The sequence below is a fragment of the Crotalus tigris genome, unplaced genomic scaffold (genome assembly GCF_016545835.1).
Source record: "Crotalus tigris isolate CLP2741 ecotype Arizona unplaced genomic scaffold, ASM1654583v1 scf7180000024391.5723578, whole genome shotgun sequence".
Classification (NCBI taxonomy): domain Eukaryota; kingdom Metazoa; phylum Chordata; class Lepidosauria; order Squamata; family Viperidae; genus Crotalus; species Crotalus tigris.
In genome coordinates this window covers 3,728,070-3,743,440 of record NW_024100561.1, presented here as the reverse complement: position 1 = coordinate 3,743,440, position 15,371 = coordinate 3,728,070, and positions in this window count along the sequence as shown.

Below are 15,371 nucleotides of genomic sequence, written 5' to 3'. Positions count from 1 at the left end.
TATTTAATGGAAGGGGAAGTTATGAGCCTATAGAATCACTGTAACATTTTACCACTCTGCACATGTGTGTTAAAGAAACACTTCACAGAATCCTTCCCTAGGTCTATAGGACAAGGAAGGAAGATGCATCTTCTCCAACACGGAATCTCTTATAACGGAAGGTTTCTGCCTTCAGTGAAGTTTCTATTTCTTGTAAATAAACTGAAGACCATTTATTGGGAGTGTCAATACAATGATAATCAATTGTTTTAATAGTAGCACAATAATACCATGATCATATGCATTCAACCATGCAATCTCTGTTGTGGTACCCATGTGAACACCAGGGAGATTCTACTGTTGAAGGTTGCCTTTAATTAGAGGACTATTATGTTTCTCATTTAGCTCATACCAAAGGAACCAATAATAATAGTTAAGACACAAAAGAAGACTGGGAATACCAGAGCTATCAGAAACATCTAACAGTATAAAATCTCTTGAGCAGTGATGCTTGCTGTAAGAATATATGAGTTAGTGGGTCCATGAAAATGTAAGGATCCTGGGATATTTCTATACCACTTCAGCTTTCACAGTTTTTATATATGATCCTTCTTTCCAAATGTATAATCATACCGGATAGGCCACAATTGTTCCTTTGAGGAGTTCTGCTCTCTGAAAAGTTTTGGAAGCCTCTTTGCTCTAATTAGAGGAGATGCATGCCTTCATTTGCCACAGGAAAGGCATAACTAATATTGGAAGCTGAATGGATGGACATTACACTAAATCCATGTGTTGTTACTAAATATATACATATATATTGATGAGTAGGGCCAAGATGGTAACTGCAGGCAGGGAAGAAAATTATAACAATAATGGTCACAAAAGAAGTAAAAGAAGAAAGGAAAACAAAACCCGCCTGCATCTCAAGACAAGCCAAATTAGCCAGTAGCAATGGCCAAAATTCCAGAGTCATCATTGATCATGTTGCCACTGATCCCTTGACTAGTGTGGGATCAGATGGCTTTCTTTATGTGGCATACAAGGGGAAAGCATTTCTTATTGTGGCATGTTTCAAAGAATGCTATCTTATTTCAGGCTCTTTCCCCTGATAGAAAAGCGGCACTTTGCAAAGCTAAATGGGCTAATTACCTTTTGCAGTTCGAGAAGAGGGGAAATGGAAGAGTCTCGTCTTTATCTACTCTGATTTCAGAATCTGACATGGGCTTTTCAGTAATATGCATTCCTCTAAATATCTAATTAAATAACTTCTGGAGTCAATCCGTAAATGACCAAAGAGTGTGTATGCAGACTCTGTCTACCTATCCTCTACCCCCACTGTGACCTCCATCCTAATTCATGGTCCTAGAAATTAAAGATGAAAAGAAACTTTGACATGAAAAACCAAGCACCAGACTATAATTTGTACATAAACCTTATGAGAAATTTCTTTCTTTTAAGTTTGATAGTTCTTCTTATGGTAATGGCTAACCAACTTTCTCCTACTTGCAGAAAACCCATAACATGGCAGCTTTCTTGTTTTCAGCTTTGTTCATCATTGGGCATCCAGGTCACAGACTATTTCTAGATTAATAGAGGCAGTGCAACTGAGTCTATCAGAAGAGGAAAGAAAGAGAAATGTTCAGAGATAGAGGCCTCATTCTTGACCCACATAAATTGGACAAGGCTTGGAGAGAGGAAGGAAGAGAAGAAGCAAGAGAGAAAAGACAAGGGATGTACCAGCTTCCTTTTTTAGTGTGCTCTTCATTTTTCTGGGAACACCTGATAAAGAGAAGATGGATACAGCTCATCTGCCTATATTGTAGGTTACCATATGGATAGAAGCCAATGAACCTTGCAAGATTACTTGGAGAAGAATTTGTATTCTTCATCTTATTAATGCAGGCTAATCCAATCAGATGCCAACTGATGTTCATCTATGTAGTCATCAAGAAGAATATCTCAGAAACCTGGGGACAAAAAGTCAGCAGATGAAAACCACTTGCAAGGACTTCCATGGTACACCAGCAACCAACCTATTCCAACATTCATATTTACACATACACATGGACACACACACACACACACACACACACACACACACACACACACGCATACAGAATTACTGAACCAAGTTATAATAAACTGTCTATAGTGAGAGAATATCATTGTTACAGACAATGCTTTTTTTTGTTAAAAAAAAAAAAGATGCCGGAACTCATGCACAACTCCAGCTCCAGTCAAAAGCCCTTTACGGAGCGGTGGGGGGGGAACTGCTTTAGGGAGCTTCTGAGGCACAGATCATGTAAGCAGCATCAGCTGACACACGCCATTGCCGCGGCTTTTGAGAGGGCGCTTGTCGGAGCTGGCATCTCTTCTGCCACCTTGTCCTCCTCCACCTCTGATGACACAGAAGCTTCCTCCGGAGCCAGAGTGATCAAGGTGGTGGTGGCACTGCTGCTTTGGGAGCGTCCCTGATCCCTCAAAGAGATTCACTCCAGGAGTCAGTCCTGGTCCCTGGTGGCCAACATGGGGGTGAGGACAGGCGGCAGCAGCAGGGGGAGCCCCATGAAGCAAGGCAGAGAAGAGGGTCTGCTTTCAGGGCTGTGGAAGTGTTTCCTGGTTGACCTTCCATGCCCCCAATTTCCCCGGGCAGCTTCCTTTCACCTAGCCAGAGCTTTACTCACGCTGGCAGCACAGAAGGAGCCAGTTCTTCCCTTCAAAAAAAGGTGTTGGAAGGCCGTTCTGTGCATTCTATGACAAAAAAAGCACTGGTTACAGACATGTATTATTGTTTTGGCAGCTCAGAATAAACTTAATACTGTGTGGAAAATTGCAATCTGTCTCTAAAGCAACCAACATTAGGCTGACTATGTCTTGCCTTACTTCCACTCTGTGACTGTGAATAATTAGCTCAATTGTGTTTTTTCAAAATGCACAATGATACAAGATGATTTGACTGAGATCACTAAGTTATATTACTCTTGCTATTCCTTCCACCAGTGACCAGTAGATTAGCATTGACCAACCCAGGTTTCTAAACAGCAAAATTATTGTTATAGGAAAAATAAAAGCTGATAGCATCACTACCATGACTGAAAAGGAAAAAAGGAATTATTTTCTCTCATTGAAAACAATCTTCATTTTAGTGGCAACTAATCAGTATAGAGGCCAAATTAACCTGACTTGTGAAAGTTTCACAATTCAGAGTTACCCAAAGTTGCGTGGAGCACATAGGAAATGTTAAGTTGTAACGAATATATTTATATTCTGTGACTGAGAGAACCAAGCCCCATGAGTCACTCAAGATGGAGATGAATACTAGTCATGGCCTCTGAAGATCAGGTTAATTTGGGGAGTGCCTTTAAATAACTTTGGGCTCATTCTGAAATACCCTGATACACAAGTCTGGAATTATGCGTGGATGCAGATATGTATCATAATATTAAACAAGCAACACATCCTAAAAGTTGAGCTAAGTAAAAGGGGACCTCATAGAGACAACTAGTATAACTTTCAGAACCAAGCGTTTTTAGGGGAAGAGAGTACCATTTGTTATCTCTATATCTTGGCTGAGAGCTTCCCAGTCATGGTAAAAATAACGAAGGAGGTACATGCATGGATCTGGCAAAATCCTGGTGCCATATTCTCCCAGGCATATGTGCAGCTAAGCAAGAAGCAAAGGCCATTGTTGGCATTTGCCCAAAATTCAATGTGATAGTAAAAAATGGAAGGGGAAATGTGCCTACATTAATCCCGTTATGCTTCAGTGCATTAAGAATGAACTAAGAGGGGTTTGGGGAAAATAATTCTGTCCTTTCTTATTGCCCCCTCCACTAGTTAATAGCTTGCCATAACTTAATTTTGAATGGATGAGGTTGGTGTGGTGTGAAAAATAGGAGAAAACATTTTAAAAACACTTCCCCTTAATGGGGAAGAATATACTCAATGTGGATCTTTTTAATTGATGTAAGTTCCAAAACAAAGGAATGGTGTCTGATCTCTTTCTTCCTCATTAAATGGAAAGAAGCATACAATTATACAAGTGGGAACTACAGAAAAATGTGCAGAGAATATACGTATGTGAAGCCAGCCATGTCTTCTTTTCAGAATCAAATCTGTCCCACCTTCTTCTCCATTAAACATGTTCAATCTTCATTAAAACTGTTACAGGTCCCTTTCTTATATTTCTTTTGATGAAGATTCGTTCTTAATTGCAAATATTGAAATCTTGATAATTTTGCTAAAATCTCCCTCTTTTGCAAAATATATTATGATTTGGGTATATGAGGAACTGTGCATTCCTGATCCTAGATAGATATACAAGGCACTTAACAGAAGAGTAAGCACAATCTCTTGGCCATCCTGACAGTCCCACAGCAATTGCTCAAAGACTGGCTTCACAGTGACGTGTTTGAAAACAATACACAACCTGAGGATTAAAATAGTCTATTCTATTTTATAGCCTAGTTTCATCTGCTAAAAGAAGCTAAAAAATCAAGAGGCTCATAACATCTTACAAATTTTGTAGGCTGGAAATATTTCCAGGAGATATATGGGCATGTTTTGACAATTTTGATTTCATATGTTAATAAACTAGTTGACTATTAAATCAACTGTATTAATAATAACAACTAATAATATTAATATCTAACCCTATAGCCCATTGATTAAGAACTTGATTAGTGTCCTAACTTTGCTCTTGTTCAGGGTAAGAACCAGGCTGTAAAATGGATCAACTTACAAGCATAATAGACTGTGTTAATCAGCTGCAGAGGGTGGAGCTTACATTTTCAGGTACCATGCAAAAATGCTAAATTTCAACTTCAGTGAAATTCTGAGGTATGTTTGGAGGGTTTTGTTCACACAAAACATCTGAAAATTCCCAAGAGAAGCAAAAGAGGTTTTTAGTTCAGTGCATCCCTACTCTAAGCTCTGGTAAATCTAATATTTATGCTGCAATGTCCATGATGATTGGAACAATAAATATAACATCTAATATTTATGCACACTGATCTATAGGACTCAGGATGCAATCTTCCAGCCTGTTATTTTGTAATAAAATACAGTGTTGTGCTTCCGAAATCTTTCGTGCTTCAAAAACCAATTTAGATTGTTATTCACAAGGGTTGGTGTATTATTTATTTATTTATTTATTTATTTAGAACACCATTATTAGCAATCTAGGAACTTGAAGGTTCTTGTTACGTCTACTAGACAGATATTGAAAATGTACATTTAAATCCTTACTCATTAATAAACTTAATCCACAATCTTTGGCCAATTCTTCCCCTAAGCCTAATCTATGTCCTAGAGATATTTTTCAGATAAAACAGGCTGGTGAGGGCCACAAGAAACACAACTGCCATACTGTACCCTCTGAAAAAAGAGTTGATTTTAAAAATAAAGCAATATTAAATTGCTTGATTGTTCAATTAAAATTTAAGTTATGAAATTAAATGTCAATCGCTACTTAACAGCATCAGCATTTTTTTCTTTGAAAATGGATAAAATATTTAAAACATTTGATGCAGAACCACCTGCAGTTTTTAAATGGAAAGTCAAATTTCAATGAGCCCTATCCAACTCATCCATCCATCCATCCATCCATCTTTCATTAAAATCTCAAAAGTAAAGAATATTCTACAGAGGAGGCTAAATAAAGATTTCCCCTTTGGGAGGTATTGAGGATGACACAACAGAAACTTGGCTTTCTTTGTTTGTCATTGTAGATCTTCAGACCAAAAATACTCAAGCTTGTTTGGAGGATCTAATATCTGATGTGAAACAAGGAACGCTTCTATTGTGGCTGTCACCAGTGGCTCTATTAGAAACAATCAATGCTTTTCCAAAGCTACATGGTGCATGATGTAATTCCATTTTCTCTCTGACTGCAGGAAAAGGAAAATCAAGTAATTAAATGTGAGAAATCACTGAACAGAGAGGGGGGCCTTTCTGCTTGGCTACATTTCCCAATACAGTTGCCCAGTCACAGAAGACAGAATTCAGTTGAAGGAAGACTTGCACAGCTTTGGACAATAGCTGACACTGCCCATGAATGCACCATGTAGCAAACACAGTTTGTTGTCAGGAACTAACAAACCAGCCATGTCCTACTCAAGTGGCCTGACTTCCCATCAACTGAAAAGACCTGGCGGCTAGTAAGCCCCCGTCAGAAAGATATGCTTTCTGCTTGCAGATCTCATTGTCTTTGCATTCAAGTGGCAAGACAGGAGGTGTGTCCACTATCCAAAAGCACAAAACAATAACAGCACGGGCAAAGGAAGACTAAGACAGGCGCCTGAATGGGGGTTTGAAAGAAAGCTGAAAGCTAGAAGAAATGCTTCATTGGGTTTCATTTTTTTTTGTATTTCCACATATATAATTTCAAAAAGTGATATATTTGGTAATCTGGGCTAATATTAATTGGATCTCTTATTTTTATGCATAACAGATATTCAAAAATGTTTTTCCTTGGTGCATTTAATAAAGATATTTTCCCTACATGCTTATATGTTGAACCTGCAGATGATGCTGCCGCTGCCAATGATGATCACAGTCTTCTGAGGATTTTTTCCGAATTTGCCTAAAAAAATTAAAATAATGTAGTTGCAGCACTAGGTTCGAGGTCTGATCAATTTTTGCTGCAACTAATTATAAACTAATAAGGTATGTTAAGTGTGATATACCTAGATTTGCTTAACATGCTTCAAGTGAAATTTAGTAAAAATATTTATTCATGCCAATTGTTTATATACATTAATTGCATATTAAAATAATAGTATATCATCCAAAAGTATTGAAAATAATAGTTCTTTTAACATTGTCTATCTCGGCTTTTGTAAGGTAGCTATTAAGTATTGCAGTCACATTCTTTTTCTTCTTTTAACATTTTTTTTGAGGAGGGGACTTGTAAAATGATGGAAGAAGGGATGGAAAACCCTGGATAAGGTAAAGGTAATTGCTAGTAGACACATTTCTACAAACATTCACACACATCCTATAGACAGAGTCATTGGAAAAATAGAGCAGACTCATCTTGATTTTTTTTAATGACAGAGTGAAGCTAGTTTGCTCTAGGATGGAAATCAGGGATCTAGTCTTATTCACTGAGTAGTCTGTATCTTATGTACATCATAAAGATGTGGAGAGAGCTTCCCCAGATGTCCAGGTTGCTTCACATAGAAGATGTCATTTAATATATTCCAGTTCCATATCCTTTACTCTCCACTTTTCTTCCAACAGCAGCAGATTGAAAACAGCTTTGTGTGCAAAACATTTCTGGATGAGAAGTACATTTGACAGAGCCAAAAGGTTTACAAAATGTACACATACATTTCTGCTCAGGTTTATGTTGAAGGGGCATTTAAAACAATGGAAAACATTTTAATACAGGTTCTCTACCTGCAATATGAATGGTCTAGGCAAACTCTATCATTTTAATCCATCATCTAACACACAAAATAGCTTGGAGGACAATGTTTGCTATCCGCCTTTCTTTTGGGAGTGGGGAGAGTAATCAGAAACAAGTATTTCATTAAAAATAATTGAAAATCTTTTTAATAAAATATTTAGCATTAAAAAACTTGTAATTGGAAGATAAAATGTGGTCATATGAAAGAATTGCTGGCAATAAAACTGAAGTCAGTCTAGTTCATTTTGATTACTCTGTTTTTAATACATAGCTTACGAGAAGGTATCACCTGCTCTTTTTATAAGTAACTACATTTGACATTTCAATTTAGTTCTTACAGCTTCTAATACATTTTTTATCTTGTATTCATCTGCAGATAATTTATTTTGCAGTGTTTCTGTGTAACAAAAGTGAGAATGAAGAAAATGTTTTCATTTAGGTGTAAATTTTGTTAACCAACTCATCTGCATAATCACATTTCTGCACAGATACTAGGTTGTACCCTAGCTGGTCTTTGAAACAGGTTACTTCAATGGCAAAATGGGAAAATAAAATAATAATTTATTTGCTTGAATGGGAATGGAACTAATTGGAATGTCATTCTTTGGTTGGTGACAGACGACAATTTTCAAGAAAGTTGAAACTGGTAAAACGAAGGAGTTGTGGATTTTTTCCCCTTGTCTTATACATATGTGTTTCTTTTATCCCATTTCTCTAGTAAAACAGATTTTGTAAATTTTGAAACAATTCAAAAACTTGCAAGATATATGATGAGATTGTAAACAGGAATATGGCAACTGCATAGATTACTCAGAGTTGCTTAAAATGGGCATTAATTTTGCTTCAGATTCATTACTCTAACTTTTTAATAGTCTAACTTTTAAGAACCTGGGAATGCGCAGGCTCCAAAGAGAGAGACTGAGAAAGCCTATGTTGGCCATACAGATAGTCCTTGGATTATAAGGGCAACTGGGACTAGAATCACCATCACTAAGCAGTGTGGTTGTAAAGCACAATGTCATGTGATTGGATCACTTATTTTCACAATCCCAGCAATCCCAAATGGCTGCTGCAACCCCAGGATGTATATGGATCATTAAGTGGGAAGCAGTGGGAAGTCTCCAGTAATGAGTACAAGGGTGATGTGAGAGTTGCTGTGTGTACAGCGAAGGGCCCTAAAGGCCTGGTGCATACTCTGATTGAGCACAGGAAGGCTGGGGCAAGGACGGTGCCACACCATGCAAATGTGGGGAGGCCAGGGGGAGTAGGCCACATGGAGGCTATGAGGAGTTACTAGAGTGATTTGTGTCCTTCCCTACCAGCTTCCCCCTTGAATCTACTTGTCAGAAGCTGGTAGGGAAGGTCACAAATGGTGATCCCATGACCAGAAGGTGCTGCAACCATCATAAGTGTTAGCTGGTTGCCAAGTGCCTGAATTGTGATCATGTGACCATAGAAGTGCTGCAACACTTGGATCTTTGAGGACTGTTCATAAGTATCACTTGTTCTGCATCACTGGTCAATGAGTGGTTGGTAAGCAAGGACTACTTCTATTTTTCCTACCTGTCATTTTTCTGAAGTTACTTTACTCCTGTCTAGTCTCTTGTTACTGTTAGCTTACTGAATTTAAGCAGTTCAAATGTACCAGTTGTTTTCTTGGAGTTAGGTAGCAGGAACATTATCTTCAGGGTACTCATACAACCCCTCCCCCACCCTTTCCTTGGATATTTTTCTTGGGGAATATAGAACCTGAAGGGACATCAAAATAGGTTAAGGTGTGGAACTGGTTCATCAAAAAGGACTGGAGATATTGCAACACAGTAACTCAGAGACAGTGTCTGCATTTAATACTATCAAAATACTTGGAAACTATAAAATATTTGGGTGACCAAGCAGTACCATATTAAGCCCATTCAGTTACCAGCATTGGTTTTCACTGAGGAGAACAAAACCATTTCTGATAACTTAATATGGCTTCCTCCCACTTTCCATAAGAACTGGGATATTCAGGTTTTTGATGGTCAAATGTAACACTTAACTTCTGGGAGGGCTGGGGGACAAGGTGGGTAGGGTGATGTTGGAAAATGGGCAAATGTATGTCATGGTCATGAACAACCCAGGATTTGATAGTATTTTTTCCCCACGAGTAGAAAGATGGAATTTGGGATACTTATTTTTAAAACTATGTTAATATTTTTTATGGATTTTTCTCCTCAAAGGAGTAAAGAAGTGAACCAATTTTCAGCATTTTTTGCAAATTGCTGGTTTCAGGGCTTGGACCACAAGAAGGACTTTCAGTGATTATGCATCCTTGAGGTTTCAAGCTATCTATGCCTACCAAAAATGTTTGTGTGAACCTGCACAATATCAAGTTACCTTAACCTGTGCATCACGCTTGGAACTTAAACACCAAACAAAGGAAACACCTTTTCCTCAAAGCAGCATATATATTTTTTTTAATTTGGAAATATTAATTTATTAAAATATATTTAATAGTGGAAATGAAGCAGAATTATAGAAGTTAATACCAACAGTATAAACATCAATATTGTTCTAGTGATTATTAATCAAATTCAATTCTATTTTATTTCAATACACATGCTTCTATCTGCGCAGTGTTTGCATAGAATATCAAATTGCAAATTGCAAAAACCCAGATGCCCATGAGATGGGAGAAAGGGTTATATTTTTCTGTATCTCCACAACCCCAATATGATACAAAGTACCTGGTGCAAAGGTATAGCATGTGCCAGAGTCTGTGAACTTTGTGGCTGAACTGATAGTAGCTTGTGATTTTAGCAAGTTATGAACCACATCAGTAGATCCAGTTCTGAATGCCTTATTAAAATGGAAGCCATAACACTGATGAGGAGTATAAACAGTGTGTAATCCAGCAAGTAAGAGAACGATTAATCAGTGGAACACTTGCCTTCAGAGGTTGTGGGTACTCCATTACTGGAGATTTTCAAGAAGAATAATAAAATAATAGAAAAAGTGTCCTGCTCGAGCAGGGGGTTGAATAAGAAGACCTCCAAGGTCCCTTCCAACTCTGCTTTTCTAAATTCTAAATTCTTTTCACACATTTCCATGGGAACTTAAATTAAGAAGTAGTTGCCATATAATGGAATTAGATGCAGTAACAATTCCACAAGACAAACAAATGTAAATTAGTACTGGATTACCAAATAACAAAAATCACCTACTTGGCATGAATCAACCAACTTGGCATGAATCACCCACTTTTTAAGAGAAACAGTATATGTTTAGTTTCTTGATACTTGTCTCTGTGCAGCATCTGTTTATATTAGTAATATAATTACTGAGATAATAAGAACATTACTTTATTTTCTAAGGAAATAATCATTCAAGACACCACATTTGTCTTATTTTATTTGACAGCCTACTTTCCAGAATGAATACACACACATCTCTCCCTTTTGTTGCTGAGAAGCTGAGAAATGACTGAAAACAGTCAGTTTTTTTAAAAAAAGAACAGATATTGTTGTTCTTCTTAGTATGAAGGGAAGGGAAGCCTGAAGACCTGGAAAGAATTCTGCCCTCTCCTTTTGGCCTAATGCCAAAATCTGATATCCTTGATAGAGAAAGCAGCAAAGACAAAGGAGAAATGTCAGATGAATTGAACTCCTAGTCAGCTCAGACAGAGAATGGCAGGCAAATGTCAAATAGGAGGAGCCACAATGCCATGGATGGTCATTACACTACTTAAATGAGTTGATCGCTCTCATGAGCCATGATTTATAATTGTGATATGGCTAAAAAGTATGGCAAATGACTCTGCATTTTTAAAAGAATAGTAAGTCCATTTTTTTCCCTATCTTGTAATCTCCAACTAAAGAAATTGAATTATTCATATGATCCTTTTCGAAAATTCTCTAATCATCTGTTGAGATGTAAGTCATACTGAATAGCAAGTGGGAATTATTCACAAGTGAATGGAAATAAAATTGCAGTCCATCTCAATTCAATCTGCAAATCTATCTATCTATCTATCTATCCATCCATCCATCCATCCATCCATCCATCCATCTATCTATCTATCTATCTATCTATCTATCTATCTATCTATCTAAACAGTTCCTGAGAAAAAAGAAAGTGAAACTTAGTTTTATAGCAAGCTTCTAAGTGCTTTTTGAATGTTTGATTGGATAGAAATGGTGGGCATTAAGATCCAACCAATTGGAGTACAAAACTCTTTTAGAAAATATAGATATGTTGTTTCATTTCCTCATGTGGGTGAGAAAAGGCCAAATGCACCCATGATGCTACCTATTTTGGTAATGAAACACCTGCAAGAAAACCATCAAGCTTAGAGAGTAACATGGACCCCAAAAGCCAAAATAGTGCAGGTCTTTTGGGTGATACTGTTTGCTTACCATGTGGTTACTAACTATTTCCATTTTAAATATCTCTTTAAGAAAACGATCTTCTATCTATGTAATTAACCAGTGGCATTGCTATTGATCGTAAGATTTCAGATGCTACTTTAACACATGACCTTGCTAATCACTGCACAGGATTGAAGAATTAAATGACAATTGCAGAACCTATTCCCATTCTGAGAAATATAATATTGGTTTAGGTAGAACACAAATATATAGATGGGGTAAAATGTTGTACAGTTGTCCTGTATTCTCTCTTTAAACCAGACTTGCTTACAATAGCTTGTCCAAAGCCACATCCAAATACAGATCATATATTCTTCCTCACTCCCACAAGTCTTTTGGTTGCTTGCAAGCTGCCCTATGGAAATTGAATTATTATAATGTGGTGAAGAGTTTTGCTCATGCCAGAGAACATCTCTTTAGTCATGGGGTTCGGCAGTCCTGTACAGCCCTATATTTCTAAAGTAATGCTAAGATGAATACAGGGAGACTTTTTTGGCCAGGAGGGAGAAGAAGAAAAAAAACAAAACAGATTGCCACAAAGGGGAGGGAGACAAAAGTTTAAAAACAGGGAAGGGCGTGTTTTACGGTTTATACATTTTCTCCAATTTATTGCACTGGTATAGTTCTTTAAGAGTTTCTGCTGCATAAGCACAAACAGACTTTGGTATGCAGTACTAATCTAAGGCATTCTATTTTTAGAGTCCAAAAATACAACTCCTGCTAATTGCTGTTTAGCTCTTATGTAGCAAACATCATCCATCATAATCTAGGCAGGATACCCACAGGAGGGTATCATTATTGTTATTTTAAGCCATAGACTCATCAATACGTTGACTCTGATATATATGATGAAGTTGAAATCAACGGGGAAAGACATTTCATTGAACCTGGGACTTGACCTAACAAGAAAGTGCAACTCTCCATTTCTGTGGTTTGCCTTTCATAAAATATCTGGGAGGAAGAAGCACCTCCCCTCATCTAAAGCCCTAGCTGTAAGAAATGGGATTGGTCTCTGGCTGTCATCATTCAGAGACACAGGGCTATTTTTCTACTAGACGGCATGGAGTGTTTTTCAAAATCATTCAGCCCCTGTTGTTCTGATATAAAAGGAATGGGAATATTGGCTTTATATAATCTCAGTTGTAGCAAAGTGATGCTCTCAGTCACTAGTGGAGAAATGACTATAAAAGATAAACCGTCCCCAAATTAAGAAACAGCAAGTCTCCTTTTTGTTCTATGCTTATTTCATTTATTAATTTCGTACTTTATATCTATCATGCAGCATGTATAACTTGACAAATTAACAAGTGAAATAAACAGGGAGAGAAGGGGAGACTTGCAACACCTAACTATAATACCTGTTGTTAAGCATTTAAACCATTTAAACATTTAAAAAGGCTAAACAATCACAGCAGCCTCTCAGACTACAATTTTACTTTATCTCCAGAGATAGGATGAAACATTTTATAAATGAAGAATGAAATGAAAGTACTTTGTTGAGTAGAGAGTGTGATAGGAGAGATGCCAATGATAAAAGGGTCCTTCCTTGTCTCTGCACGAACTACCTTCAGATAGAGGGTTTGTAAGCTGACTTCCTTTGCTCCAAGGTTTAAATGAGAGAAGACAGCAGTGACCAGTAAGGTGATTGACTGTTTGAGAATCACCTTTTGTTGTTGGAAGGCCCAAAAGAGAAGAACAAATTCTTCCTGTCAGTTGTCAGGAAGAACGTCACCATAGGTGAAATTTAGGCAAGGCTGTACAAAGCCTGTGGAATTGATAAGCAGCTCATATCTGCTGAGATGTCTAGAGCCGATCTTTCATTGCTACCTGTTCCCAAGGCAAGATTTTTTTTTCTCCAGGAATAACACTGAAGCAGCAGTTCACAATTCCTGCCATTTAATGAACCTTGTCACTGATCACTGCTGGGAAGAAATAATGACTGGGACAAGGTCATTTACAAACTCAATAAGATTTTGTGAAATTTTGTCTGGTATATGTATGCATTTAAAGACATCACTTTGTACCCAGAAAGGAAATGTAAATTCTCTTATAGGGGCAAAGACTTTTTTATATGTGTATATCTATCTATCTATCTATCTATCTATCTATCTATCTATCTATCTATCTATCTATCTTTGGTTATTCGGGTTTTCTCCCGCGTAAAATTGGAAGTGTCTTGCCGACGTTTCGATGAAGTCCCATTCGTCATCTTCAGGCTGGTGTTTTCAGCTTCATGCTTTGAGGAGCAATGAAGCTGAAGCTGAAAAGACCAGCCTGAAGATGATGAATGGGACTTCGTCGAAACATCTCCAAGACACTTCCAATTTTACGCGGGAGAAAACCCGAATAACCAAAGACCTACATACAAACACCCGCAAAAAAAAAAAAAAAAGGTTACATAGTGCTGTCTGTTCCTCTTTGGGTACCAAAATTATATATATATATATATATATATTATATATATATATATATATATATATATATATATATATATATGTAATTTTGGTACCCAAAGAGGAACAGACAGCACTATGTAACCTGAAAGAAGACACCAGCATAATAATCCTACCAGCAGACAAGGGCAACGCCACGGTGGTTATGAACACATCTGACTACCAAACCAAATTAACCAACCTACTCCAAGACTCCACATACAAACCCCTAAATACAGATCCCACCACCTACCTGGAAAAAACCACCAGATCCAAAATAAAAGCCTCCCCCATTAGCGAAGAGATCCAGCAAAGAATCATTCCCAGAGAGAAATCATCCAGATGCCCCAAACTCTATGGTCTCCCCAAGATACACAAAGAAGGAACCCCACTCAGACCTATAGTCAGCTCCATAGGCTCACCTCTACAAAACCTAGCCAAATTTCTCGCCAAACAACTACAGCCCTATGCAGAATCCATCACCTCACACGTAAAAAACTCATTCCAGTTTATAGAGATCATAAAGAAACAAAACGTACAGCCCAGCGACCTACTAGTGAGCTTCGATGTCATATCCCTCTTCACCCAAGTGCCTATCAAAGAAGCCTTGACAGCTATTCAAAACAAATATAACCCCCCCAAACACATCTTAGATCTGACCAACCACTGCCTATCCAACACATACTTCATCTATAATGGACAAAAATACAAACAAACAGAAGGAGCACCCATGGGATCACCCCTCTAACCTGTCATTGCAAACCTCTACATGGAACACTTTGAAACCCAAGCTCTAGAAAAATCGGATCACAAACCCAAACTCTGGCTCAGATACGTAGACGACACCTTCATAATCTGGCCACATGGGAAAGAAAAACTGGACAACTTCCTCACACACCTCAACAGCCTACACCCCAAAATACAGTTCACCATGGAAACAGAAGCTAACAACCAACTTCCCTTCCTGGATGTCTTAGTCTACAAGAAATCCAATGGCTCCCTAGGACACACCATCTACCAGAAGAAAACACACACAAACCGCTATCTGCACGCTCTCTCACACCACCACCCAGCACAGATCAACTCTGTAGCCAAGACACTCATCTCCAGAACAAAACGCTTAGCTGACGAACAACACCTAAA